The sequence below is a fragment of the Vicia villosa genome, linkage group LG2 (genome assembly GCF_029867415.1).
Source record: "Vicia villosa cultivar HV-30 ecotype Madison, WI linkage group LG2, Vvil1.0, whole genome shotgun sequence".
In the NCBI taxonomy this organism is placed as follows: domain Eukaryota; kingdom Viridiplantae; phylum Streptophyta; class Magnoliopsida; order Fabales; family Fabaceae; genus Vicia; species Vicia villosa.
The window spans coordinates 83,615,450-83,629,992 of NC_081181.1; the positions used below are offsets into that span (position 1 = coordinate 83,615,450).

The window sequence follows — 14,543 nt, forward strand, 5'->3', positions numbered from 1 at the left end:
TTTGTTCTTTCATCTGAATCTTTTATGCTTTTTGATGTTATGACAAAAAGGGGGAGAAGATGTGATAATTGATTTGATTAATTATATCAGTTACTCGGAGTAAGGCTCCACATTCCTAACAGAATTTGCAAGCTCTATGTTTTTGAGATTTTTGCAGGATTGAAGATATTCTGAAAAAAGCTCAACATGAGAAGAAAAACCATGGGGAAAAGCAATTCTGTAAAGAAACAAGCTCATGGAAATTAAAGCAAGCTCAGTGCTGAGAAGCTTCAAGATCAGAAGCAAGAAGGAAGAATGTTCTAATATTCTTGAGACAGAATATGCTCCAACACATTCTCACTCCTTATATGTTTTGATAGATTTGTTTTATGTGCTCTGTTACATATCTTATGTTCTGATGCATTGTGTATGCTCTGATACATATTATATGTTCTGATTCATTCATGCTTTGACTCTTGCTGTCTAGTTTGTTTTGAAACATTTCAGGATGTAGAGATGCTCTGATGACGCTCTGGTACATTCAAGAATGTTCTGATACCATCAAGCATGCAATGATTCTAGAAGAAATTCAAAGCTCTGAAGCTGTCCTATGGAAGCAAGAAGCAGAAGCTCTGAATGTTTTGAAGTTATAAGCTTATGTGAACGTCTCAACTGAAATGAAAAATACTCAAGGAAGTCCTCTATTTATAAATTTCTTCCAGTATTTATTTCAGGGTGAGATTATTCATCTCAGGGGGAGATTGTTAATCTCAGGGGGAGACACATTCACACTCAATAATTATATGCTTATGTTATAATTGTGTAATTGTCTTTAGCCGTCTGATATTCTGATTGCAAATTCATATCAATTATATATGTTTTTGTCATCATCAAAAAGGGGGAGATTGTTAGAACAAGATTTGTTCTGATCAATATTCTTAGTTTTGATGATAACAATGTATATGAATTTTGCTAAAGATAATGTGGTACTCTAATCCTATACAATTTCCATTTCAGGAAATATACAAAGAGTATGCACAAATCAGCACTCACAAGCTTTGACTCAAGAAGTTCAGTATGCAACATAAGAACATGCTCTCGCAAGACATCAGAAGATGGTCAAGCAGAATCAAAACATGGTCATTTGAAGCATCAGAAGAACATGAGTTCAGAAGCAGAAGCACTGAAGTTTCATGGTATCACGCTCAGAAGCACTTCAAGGTCAGAAGACAAGAAGATGCTCTGCACCAAGCTGTATTGACTCTGATGATTCAAACGTTGTATCTACAAAAGATCAAATCAGAATCAAGTACAAGATGGCAGGCTACGCTGACTGACAAAAGGAACGTTAGAAGCTATTAACGGCAACGTCAGTAGACTCAACAAAAGCAAGGCTCGAGGTAGTTGACAAAAGAGTGAAACATTAAATGCAATGTTGTACGGAATACGCAAAGCATTAAATGCTCCCAACGGTCATCTTCTCAAACGCCTATAAATAGAAGTTCTGATGAGAAGCTGCATACAACACTTTTGCGCAAACTTACAGAAACGCTGTTCAAATCAAAAGCTCTCAAAAACTTCATCAACCTCACTACATTGCTGTTGTAATATCTTAGTGAGATTAAGCTTAAACTTTAAGAGAAATATCACTGTTGTGATTATAGCTTTTAAGAAGCATTGTAATACTCTTAGAATTTGTTTACATTCATTTGTAAAGAACTAGAGGAGATCAAGTTGTGATCGGATTCTCTAGAAAGTCTTAGAGGTTATCTAAGCATTGTGTTCCTAGAGGAGATCAGGTTGTGATCGGATTCTCTAGAAGACTTAGAGGTTATCTAAGTGGAAAACCATTGTAATCTTGTGTGATTAGTGGGTTAAATCCTCAGTTGAGGTAAATCACCTTGTCAAGGGTGGACTGGAGTAGTTTAGTTAACAACGAACCAGGATAAAAATAATTGTGCAAGTTGTTTTTATCTTAAGAGTTTTTAAGCTACACTTATTCAACCCCCCCCCCCTTTCTAAGTGTTTTTCTATCATTCACGTTGCTTATCCTTTCTAGGAACCTTTATAGGTATTCTTTTCTAAGACCTCTCCTATCCTTTCTAGGTAGTTTTCTCTAAAGACATTTATCATCCTTTTTAGGTTAGTCTTGTTTAAGACATATCATATCCTTTCTAGGAGCCTTTCTAGGTCAGTCTTGTTTAAGACGTATCATATCCTTTCTAGGTAGTTTTGTCTAAGACATATCTAAACCTCTTTAGGTAGTATTATTTAAAATACATATTCCATTCTTTTCTAAGACATCTCTTTCCCTTTCAGGGGGCTTCTTAATTAATCTTCTATAATACAGTTCTTCCCGATCTTTGTTTAAAGCCTAATCTTCTTTACATTTGATCGCGACTTTACGTGTCTATAAATCCGATGACTGCAAGTGCACAGTTGTGTCGTGTAGTTTTAAAAGATATCGAATCCACAGGGACTATGAATCGATCTACCGTTATCAAAGGTTACTATGTAAAGCTAAGGCTACTAATATTTTGATTGTTTCTAAAGGGAATGTGATTGTAAAATCTAAGAGATATAATAATAAGCGGATATCAGTATGTATTTTGTTTAACTTAGGTGGTCCGAAGGTCCATTGGCTAATGTATTAATCCAATTAAAAATCTTTATTAATTCTATTGATTAAAAGTCCTCCTCTCAAACTCTCGCTCTGTTGATTTAGACTACTATCCTAACTCATAATGTACGCTCTAGCCATCCCATTAGATTTAGAAAAGCTCTTTGAAAACAACATAGTTAATAAAATGCTTGTTTTATGAAGTCGTTATCTACTTAAATCCCCTAGTCTCAAACTCTCGCTCTGTTGACTCGGTTCATGCTAGTATTCCCTAACGTACGCTTTCGCCATCCCGCGTCTGGTTTAAAAACAATTTTGGAAAGTAAATAGTTTACAATTAGTTTTAATACACTTTCACCATCCTTAAAACTAATGCCTTATGTCTACTATCCAGTTAAAGATCTCAAACTTTCGCTCTATTGATTTTAACCTTTGACTGCCTTAAAACCTCAAACTTTCAGTCTATTGATTTTAAGACTCTACTAACTAAATTAGACATAAAAACCAAAAATAAGTGATATTTAATAAAACATAATTAAGCCAATTTATTTTGGATCCCACGGTTAACTTACTTTACATGCCGATATCTTAATTAATTAGCCAGACATATTGATACGGTTAAACATGCATAAATTTGTTTGGTTCATAATAAAAGGCATATTAAATGGCATACAATATATCATGCAAAATAAATATAAACGAAGGCGGTAAATAATAAACCTGAATAAAATTAATCTGAAATGAAATTGAATCTTGAAGTACTCGAACTTCCACCACAGGTTGGCTGGATCGTTCTTCAGAAATTATTAGGCGTAAAATTTAAAGGCAAGGAATGTAAAAATAAATCTAACGTAAGGCTAGATCTATGAAAGGTTCACAACAATTTCCGGTGTATAAATTGTTGTGAGAAAAAGAAAGCAATTAAAGGAAATGCGGAAGGAATTAAAATGCTTGAAGAATAAAATTGGCAGCACTTCGTTAGCAGAAATTCCGACTCTGGAGAACTGAGGTATCAGTCTCCTTTTATAGCTGAGGCTTTGCAGTTGCGTTGCGTGAAAATAGGGCTTCTGACTTGGACTTGGGAGACGTGCGTCTCCACTTTTTTGGGGAGACCAGGTGAATGACTTGGGACGTGCGTCTCAAGTGGAGAAAATATAGGAACGGTTGGAGACGGGCGCCTCCATTGCGTGACGTGGCAGAGAGACGTTGGAAACGGGCGTCTCCACGTGCTCTTTAGGTTTTTTCCAGCTCCTTCGTGAGCTGGTCTCTCTCTTTGGGCTTTTGGGTCTCCTTTTGCACCCCCTTTATTTCTTCAACACTTCTTTTTCATCTTTCAAGAATAAATAGTAGTGAATTTAGCTCCATTTCTTCTCCTTTCCACAAATAGTCTCAATACGAACGTAAAACCTGAAACATCGCAAATACCCGCATAATATCATAATAAAACAATATAATTAAAAGAAAATGCTAATAATACCTATGGATTTTAAGCTAAATATACGATATAAAATCGTGTTATCAAACTCCCCCAGAATTGAACCTTTGCTTGTCCTCAAGCAAATAATAAGATAAAGACAGGAGGACAGTGAAATGAAATGCATGTCCGCCACGTCGTTCGGGTCGTACTCAGCCACAGAGTGTTTTCGTCAGAAACTTATGGGGTAAATCCTAGCAATAAACTTACAGTAGCGACACTAGACAACTCCCAGCGTACATACCAATCCGAATCATGCTATCATAGCTTGACCTTGACTTATAACCTTGTTTTACCCGTTTCATTCGCGCGCAATCACATTAAGCCCATTATCTTGACACGCACATAGTAGAGTAGCCGGTTAGTGACTATGAACCTTTTCATGGAGTTCTGGCACATTTATGTGGTATACTCCTTAGCGCTCATTTATGGATTATGGGGAATCGAACCATAGCCCTTCCTACCAAGTTCAGTACCAGGTAACTTCTGAACTAATCAACAATGAGTTTTTAATATTTAAGATTTGTGACTGTTAGGTTAAATGATTGTGTGAGGATCACCTTACTTAGTAGGTACATTTCTATTGCCAGTTAAGCATATAATAATAATTATATGGATCATACACTTATATTCATCGACTCTCTGTGTAGTTGGTGTCTAAGACGGTGCCGACTGCTAGAATAAACTAATAAGGGTTACTTCAAAATTAAAGTCGATGGTTTCGGTATAAAGGGTATTCAAATCGGTTACGCATACTTGGGGGTTTTAGAGTGTCGGGAGGATAAGGGTATTGTCTCGAATCTTTACTCTGGTTTCAATGTATAAGGTAAGTAGCTTCGTACTTCTCAAACGTGCGGGGTTATGCGTTTATCGTTTGAAATAATTTTTGCTATGGCTCAAGAAAATGGAAAAATTATAATAGACACGGGAATATGCATATAAGACTTAAAATTCCATAAATATGCTTTATTGAATTTGAAAATAAACGTTACAAGGAAAGGAAATAAAAGTAAAATGATACTAAAGCGAGTAATACGACTCCCCCAGACTTAAAGGATGCAGTGTCCTCAATGCATAGGTACTACTCCTCGTTGTTGCGGTTGCGAGAACTGCTTGCGCCTCTTGTACGAACACATCGACGTCTATCAGTAGGAGAGCCATTTGCACGAATGTTGAGATCATTCAATTGTGTAGCAATTTCTGTGTAGTGGCCTTCGGTCCTAATAGCATAGTCACGCTGCTCTTGTTGCAGTTCTCGAATTAGCCTTAGTGTTTCGTTTTGATTTGTCTGCATGGCTTGAAAAAGTTGGTCTTGGCGTTGAATTGCAGCATACATGGCATCGAGAGTAATTGGCGGAGGATTATTTTGAGGAGGTTGGTTAGCATTGAAATCATTATCTGCTTGGTTGAACTCTTGTTCCATTTCATCCACCGGCTCATTAGGATGTTCAGGTTGGTTGTCTTGAGGATTTTCATTAACAAGCCTCCAACGCTGAATATAACGGATGTTAATTTGCTCGGGGCATGGCAGGATGACATTTGGAATTAGAACTTTGTTGATGACCAGAGTGTAACGGTCATCATGACGGGGTGAAACCAAGTGAGAGTCACGACAGTAAGTGAGATCGAGGGACTGAGCAGGCATCATGAGATGGGAAAGGGAGATGAGGTCGTCAGCGAGGCCCAAGGCGCATGCCAATGTGGTAATAATGCCGCCAAAACAAAATGGGTTTGTAGCGGGAGCGTTGATGCAGCATTGGATGTGTTGGAGCATAAATGGTGCGGCATTGATGCGGATATTATTTAGCGCACAGAAAAGGAAAAATAACTCATTTTGGTTTACCTTGTGGTTGTTGGATCTTGCAAAAATAGTGTTACCCAAAACACGTTGAAAAAATAACGTATAGCAGAATTTTGAGTATGAGAAGCATGAAGATTCCTCCAACCGGTAGCATTTTCGCAAGTCAGATTAAACCATAATTCAAAAGCGAGTTGCTCCCAAGGTCGGCCATGGAGTTCTTGAAAGATGGTGCAATGAGCATTTGGTGCATTATTAAAATGCAAGTAGGTAGCAACTTCTTCTTGATATAAATTATAGTCACGGTTAAACATCCGAAATTGGATGTTACCGGTTAAGAGTGGTTGATCAGAAGGAGTGTCGTAGTTGAAAGAGCTTAAGAACTCTAAGACGAGCGGCTCATATGTTGGTACGGGTTCGGTACAGAGATGGTGTAGGCTAGAGTTAAAAGGGATTTATGGTGGTGTTTGAATTTTGAATGGAAGGAAGAATGGGAAATGATGTAGAGTTATGGAGGTGATGATGGAGGATGAATGTGGTTTATGGTGTTTAAATGGAGGAAATAATGGGGAAGATAAAGAATATTGAATGATGAATTTTTGAAATTCAAAATTCAAAGTGGGAGAATTGATGTTCTCTGCGTGGTCAAACGAAACAAACAGCTGCTACACCCTTGGGAGACGCGCGTCTCAGGTGTGCAGTCTGCTGGGGGACAGGGTATGGAGACGTGCGTCTCCTGTCCTTAGCATGCAGAAAGGTGGTCCTACAGGGGTGGAGACGGGCGTCTCCTAGCCTAGGGAACATGCATGTCTCGCATGTGCTGTTGTGGTCATGTGCTGACAGGTACAATAAACATGATAAACAGTACAGAACATTGACATGTGATGTTACTATAAACAGCAAAATACCAGACTGAGTGTGTTATATGCATTCATGAATATATAGCAATCAGATAGCAGAATATATAAAACACAGTAGCAGTGATGAATAAAATATTGTCTTTGAATTAAAGCTGGGTACCGAGTGTTAATAGTAGCAGAATGTAAAATGCAGAAAATGAAATTTCTAAACTAGGAATAAGAAATTGCTAAAACTAGAAATAAAAATCTAATATCTAAAAGTCAACATCTAGCCACGTTTGTTGTTGTGCACATTAGAATAAATGTGTTTGAAGACTTCGTTGAATTGGGCATTAACTATGTCGATGAAATCGAAGAAGTGCAATTGTAGAGTGTGTAACTCGTTGCGCATATGCTGAACTTCATGTTGTTGTGCATCTATAGCTTGGCCATGTGTGTTCGGATTATGAGCATGCTCGATCCTTGGAGGGGCATTTCTCGGGGCCACTGATTGAGCGGATGCAGCAGGGTGTTGTTGTTCAGGCTCGACATCAGTCATATCTTCAGATTGATCTTCTTGTGAACCAGTAGGAGTCTCAGGCTCATACTCAGGTACAAGCCCGTCTTCAGGTAGAGGCTCATATTCAGCCACAGGATCATCCTCGGGTACAGGCTCGCCTTCGGGATGATTCATGTCATAATATCCAGGAGGAGTGTCAGGTTCAGAGTCTTGTTCTGCTACATACATGTCATCATTCAAATGTTCATAGGCTTGTGGAGTTTCTGGAGATGACTCTCTATCAGGAATCTGACCAAAGTAAAGCCAATTGGCGGGGTTGTGCACACTCGTCCTTGGATTCGGTAAGGTGAACTGATCCAGTACTTTGTTATCAATAAGTAAATCAAACTGATCAGGACCAAGGTTTCCAATGATACCTCGATTAAAGCAGAAGCGAATGTTCATGGAGTTGTAGGAACCAAAAGGTGTCAATCTAAGCAGTGGTTGTCTCAGTCCAATAGCATTTGCAATCATAGTGACGAATTCACCGATCAGAATAGGTGAAACTTCGTCTTGTGTGATGCGCTCGAAGTTTGCTAGCATAAATGTAATAGCATTGACCGGACGATTCTGAGAATTGCAGAATATGATGAATAGCTCCTCTCTGGAAACTTCAGTGACATTCTCAGGTTTACCGAAAATGTAGTGAGCGATAATCTTATGCAGGTATCTGAAGGCAGGATTATGAATGCTCTCGGATTGAAACTCATGCTCTTCAGGATTATCGTTTCCAGTAATCTTACCCCAGAAATTTTCCAACTCCCAGTGAGCAAGACGTTCCTCTAGAACTGTGGTGTATGCATCCGATCCATTAGGGATTTCTAACATAGCAGCAAAATCACGGACACAAAACTGATATTCCAATCCAAAGAGTCGAAAAAGGATAATTCCTCTCCTCAATCCTTGTCAAAAGTTAGGCAGGTAAGTCAATGAGCTCAAGAACTCCAGAGTGAGCTTTCGGAAGGTGCAGAATTTGCGGAGCAGGTGAGAACCGGTCCAACCGATTTGGTTCAGCAAGTACATGACACTTTCGTCGATTCCTAACTTCTCCACAGTCGGAGGATGAGGGTAGAGAGTCAAACCCATTTGCCTCTCAACTAGCTTAGCATATCTTGCTTGTTGTCCTCTTGCTCGGAACACAACTTCCATATTGTCGACTTCTTGCATCTTGATGAGTTAGTAGCTAAATAAGCCTATAAGTTGAAAAATATGAAAATTAAGTTAGAATTAGGCTAGTGTTGAAAAAAGAAAAAAAAAAGAAAAATTAAAAAGAAAATAGAAATTTAAAAGATGTGACAAAATATAATAATGATTATAATTATAATTATAAAATGATGAGATTTTTATAACAATGATTAAAATAATGATTATAATCATAATAATTATTATAAGTGGCAAAAAATAAAAATTTAAATAGAAAAGTAAAAATAAAAATAAGATAAAATAAAATATTTTGATTTAAAAAAAAAAAAAGGTAAGAAAATAAAATAAAAATGTGGGTTGTCTCCCACTAAGCGCTTTGTTTTATGTCGTAAGCTCGACGATTTAAATGAAAATCATTTTTTCGAATGAGCGGGCAGCTCGTCAAGTTTTAAAATTTGAATATTTTCATCGTGCTCGAGACGATGGTAATATTTAAGACGTTGCCCATTTACGACAAAAGGCTCGACCGTTTCTCCTTTGATTTCTATCGCTCCGCTCGGAAGTATGTTAGTAATTTGGAATGGACCAGACCATCTAGATCGTAGCTTTCCAGGAAATAATTTTAGTCTAGAACTAAATAACAGGACTCCATCGCCTATGCTAAAATTTTTCCTAGATATACGCTTGTCGTGCCATTTTTTCGTTCTTTCTTTATAGATTTTTGCGTTTTCGTAGGCGTCTTGTCTAAGCTCGTCTAATTCGTTTATGTCGAGAATTTGTTTTTCACCAGCAGAAGTGTAATTTAAATTTAAATTCTTAATGGCCCAATAGGCTTTAAGTTCCAATTCTACCGGTAGGTGACATGATTTTCCATAAACGAGTTTGAATGGGGTGGTTCCTATTGGAGTTTTGAAAGCTGTTCTATATGCCCATAAAGCTTCATTTAACTTGGATGACCAATCCTTTCTGGATATAGCAACAGTCTTTTCCAATATTTGCTTAATTTCTCGGTTAGAGACTTCTACTTGTTCGCTTGTTTGTGGATGGTATGGTGTAGCTATTCGATGATTTACTCAATATTTTTGAAGGAGTTTTTAAAGGATTCTTGAAATAAAATGAGATCCACCATCGCTAATTACCAGTCTTGGTACACCAAACCTAGGAAAGATAACATTTTTAAAGAGTTTGATCACTACTCGTGTGTCGTTTGTAGGAGAGGCGATAGCTTCTATCCATTTTGAAACGTAATCGACAGCTAGAGGATATATTTATTTCCGAATGATGATGGAAACGGACCCATAAAGTCTATTCCCCAGACGTCAAATATTTCTACTTCTAGAATGCCTTTTTGAGGCATTTCGTCTCGTTTTGAGATATTTCCGGTTCGTTGACATCTATCACAGTTTATAATGGCAAAGTGAACATCTTTCCATAGGTTGGGCCAATAGAGTCCATATTGGAGGATTTTGGCACAGGTTTTAGATGTGCTAGCATGTCCTCCATAAGGGGTTGCATGGCAATGCGTTATTATACTTCCTACCTCTTCCTCAGGTACACAACGTCTAAAGATTCCATCGGGGCCTCTTTTGAAAAGGAGGGGGTCGTCCCAATAGTATTGTTTAAGGTCGTGGAAGAACTTTTTCTTTTGTTGGTGTAAGTATCAGATATGCCTAAGAGGGGGGGGGGTGAATTAGGTTTTCAAAACTTAATCGGTTTAATGAGAATACTTCTAACAATTTTTGTTTAAGTGTTTGAAGGTTTTGGATGGTTCTTATCTTTTTCTTGGTAATGGTGTTGAAAGCGGTAAAATGCGGAAAGGTAAAGAACACAACGATATATACTGGTTCCCCTCACAATCCGAGAGTACTCCAGTCCCCTTACAAACACGAAAGAGATTTCACTATAGTTAGAATGATTGTACAAGCCTATGCTTACTATCAAACCTATAGGGTGATCAAAGGTTCTTAACACCTTTAAGATCAATCAACACTAATGTGAACACTACAAAAAAAAGGTCTCCTGCCACGCTCAAGAAATCGAGGCTATATGCAAAATAACCGTGGCGTAACGCTGAGGCCACGGTTTGGCCACGGAAATCCAACTGTGGAGTATGCGGCCGTGGCCTAAAGTAAAGTCCACGGTTTTTTGGTATACACCACGCCTTTTTTACAACCGTGGCTTTTTTAGGCCACGGTTTAGGTAGCTTGATTTAGGCCGCGGTTTGTATTTGCCATGACTTCAAAACTGTGGCTATATGGTAAAGCCACGGTTTCAATTTAACATTTACGATACAGTTTTGGTTCAGGATATAGCCACGGTTTGGTTATGACCACATATTTAAAACTGTTGTTATATGTTATGCTTTCTAAACCATTTATCTTGCCACAGTTTATTTCTGTATCATTACATAAATATGTCATTATATATATATATATATAATTAATATAAAATTAACAATAATATTGATGATTAGAATCTAATTAATTACAAGCAAAATAACATTAACGTCAAAAGTAAGTTTTTTTTGTAGTGCCACTAATAAGTTGGATACTAAGTTTTGATGTCATCCCAAATTCAAAACAACCATGGGATTCAAAACAAGAGCTAAATTAAACGCAAGTTTCTCTCAAAGAGTCGTCCCAAAATAACAACAAAAGTTCTAAGAACTAACTAGCTAGATAATATAAAACACAACTTCTTAATATTCGTCTTGATCATCTCCTTGTTGTAATCAGTAATTAGAAGTTGACCTCCAGGTTTTAACCACTTGTAAAATGATCTAAATAATGTTGGTTTGTCCTGCATTAATCCAGAGTAAGTTGCAAAAAACAAATTTCAAGATTTACAAGAATATCAAATAAAAAATTAAACTAAATGAACTAGAGTATAGACAAAAAAAGCATTGCTTTAGCCAACTAAACGATTGATCTGTATAGCATGAATACAATTATCCAATTGAGATTGGGAATATAGGGACAATTTATCTATATAGATAAACATCAAAACAAAATATACAGTGCACACACATGCTTTTTTGGTCAACTGCTATGGAGCAAAATATCTTAACTTATTGCTTTTCCAATGGTAAGAAATGAGTGAATAATGAAAAAGGTGAAGTATTAATTAAAGTAGAAGATTAACCCATAATGTACACAAGTCAAAAATATTTTCAGCTATTTGTTCTTTGAGTTTAGGTTTTGAAAATTTATGACAAGGCAAATGAAAAAAATAACTGGATCAGATATTAACATGAATTAATAAGATTGAGAAATTGAACCTTCTCGTGTTTGAAAACTACTCTCAGAAGGAGGCTTATTTTCAGATGTTGCAGACAAACCCAAGCGCCTGCATGCATCACAGGGTAATGCAGTTGTGGCTCTTCGTTGCATTCTACTAATTGATTGCATAACTAAAGGAGATTTCAGGCGTTTGCTGGGTCCACTCTGGTTGTTCTTCTGCTTGGACTCATGAAACCATTTCAGTGATAGAATGCAATCAACAAATTTTCCAGCAGATCCATTCTCTACGCTCTCCTGCAAACAAATGACCAAAACACTAGATCAACCATGCTAATCTAAAACCAAAACAAAAAGCTTAAAAAGCAACTACATTTATTCAGGGTTTTAAAACAATGTCCATGACCTAACACACTTGTTCAACCATGCTAATCTTCCTGTTGCGCTTCTCTCAACTTTTGGAGCATTACCTGTGTATCTAGACTTTTTGAATATAGAGCAGTGGCTTTCCATTCTTCATGAACAGGTAGAATGACTCAGTGCTGCTTTCGTCAGTTTTTAAACATCCATCTAGTTTTCTGTCTTCTTCACAGCTTCTTGTGCAATGTCCTGAAAATCACATTCATAAAATTAATTAAGATGCATGAAATAAGTTGTGAAACTACTGGACAAGCTAATTTAACACTTGGGTAATAACTTTGCACATGGTAAAAACATGTCAATCTCAACACAAGTGTAACTACAAAATCTCCACAATGTAAATACGTTGGTCGATTGCACTTAAAATAATATCTAAATATACTGAACTTGCAATGCACTTAACATCTAATTAACTCAAGAAATACCTAATAAGAACAATAAGCCAAAAATCAAAAAACGTGTGCAAGATAATGTATCAGTTTAGACTATTGACAACAGATATCATGCATCTACATAAGCCGCAATATATAAATAATTACATCATTAAATATAAATAATTTCACAATGGAAGATGAAATGAAGAAAAAGATAAATGAAGATGAATTACCGAAGCAAATAAAGCATAAAGGAGTACGAATAAAAGCCATGGGGAAAATTTGCAGCACAAATCTGAGATTCGACTAGGCACAATGCTAAAGTTTGGCTTGGTACAGTCAACTGGTGAAGAAGTTGGAGTTTGAGTATCTAAATAAAAAATTGTTAGAGGAACTCTTGGATTGTAAGAATACCATAATCACAACTGATTCAACTATGATTGCCTAAAGATAAAGAGAAGCCCAAATTTAAGTGGGTATCCTGCTCAAAACAAATAAAACCGCTTCAAGTTCCACTAAGCCACATTGTGAGCTACTCAAAGTTCCAGATTTAACATTCTTATTTCCATCACCCCTGAGTAGAATGTTCATTAGGATCATCTTAAACTACCAAAAGATTCTTCATTAAAATTATAAAATGGATAAAAACAGAAACACTCACCTTGGCATTGAAATGCTAGACATGCTACCCTGATCAAGATGCTTATAAATCACATCAAAAAGTTGTTCTACTAATAAATACCTCTCAGTATCCCATCTGCAACACACACCATACACCAAAACTTCCTTTTAAACCCTACCTCTGCAGAGAAGAAAAACAGATGATACTCTCTGCAAAAACTTTTCTCAAACATACAAAAATCTTCATACACACTCACCTACAAAAATACACAGAAAAGGCCCTCAACTTTGATTCAGTTCCCTCAAATCCTTGTACAAAAAATCAGCATAACAAAAATTTGAAGAAAAACTATCAGAAAAAGAAAATTGAGAGGAGAACCTGTAACCGAATCATTCTCCCTCCATCGATTCTTCTGCTCTCTCTCATCTTCAACCTTGACTTTTCTTCATACTTCACACCTTCTCTCAAATTCACCTCATAACAACCTCTAACAGAAATCCTTCCCTTTACCCCATCTCTCTCGATCCAATCTTCATTCAACCTTTCGCCATAACCGTTTTTCTTTAACCTTCAGTCACCATTCATCAATTTGCAGAAGAAAAAGAAAACGACATACCCTCTTCATCTTCTTCGATCGATCCTTCAAGTCTTCACAAACTCAGAAGGAACCTTCAACCCGCATCAACTCCATCCACGTATCAACAACTGGAACAAAGACGAAAAACAAAAAAGACGATTCAAACTCAGAAGCAAAAGAGGAGGAAATTTGATATGGAGAAAACAAAGCGTAAAAGTCGAAGACGTACCTGAGTGGTGAACTTTGTTTTTTATCTTCTGTCTCGCCGCCGTGGAGGAAGCCGTCAAAGCTTCTCTGATCAGTAAAGGCGTGATTTCGATTGATCTGAGAGAACCGAGAGAGAACATGGGATTTGAGAAGAGAGAGAGATTGAGAACGCGTGGAGACCAGAGATAGAAGAGAGTCGAGATGAGAGGTGATAATTCACGGTGGCTGTGTGGTGATGTCGGTTCCGTTGGAGGAGAAAGGCTTTCCGCGGCGCTGTTGCTGCTTCACGATCGTGAGAGGGAGAGGAGAAGAATCCCGTCACTTAACCCTAATCCCCCTTTATGTTTATTTGTTTTAGTTATTTTTCTTTTTAGTTTTTAAAAAAATAAAATAAGTATAAAACAAGAGAAAGAGGGAAACAAAAAGAAAAGAGGGAAAACATGGCGGGCACTAAATTTTTGGAGTTGGGCCAAAGTTTTTAGTCAAAATTATAAGGCCGCGGTTTTTCCTTGCGGCTTAAAATATCTGCAGTTCTATAACCGTGGCAATTGAAGTACATGCCACAGTTTTACACTCCGGATTCAATATTCTATAACATACGTCTACGCTTTGATAACCATGGCCAAATCATATATGTGGCCACAGTTTCTGAGCTGTGGAAAATTTTAGCGTGGCCGTAGGCCAAATTTCTAGTA

General features: G+C 37.1%; 1 long non-coding RNA gene across 1 annotated transcript; it reads right to left on the reverse strand.

Moving 5' to 3' along the window:
- Window positions 1-10,913: 10,913 nt before the first annotated feature.
- LOC131646364 (uncharacterized) lies at window positions 10,914-14,169 on the reverse strand. The gene is made up of 5 exons (XR_009297434.1): window positions 13,871-14,169; window positions 13,443-13,769; window positions 12,676-13,320; window positions 11,690-12,257; window positions 10,914-11,211 (listed from the first exon to the last, which is right to left on the reverse strand). It is a non-coding gene; the product is annotated as an uncharacterized LOC131646364 (long non-coding RNA).
- Window positions 14,170-14,543: the final 374 nt, after the last annotated feature.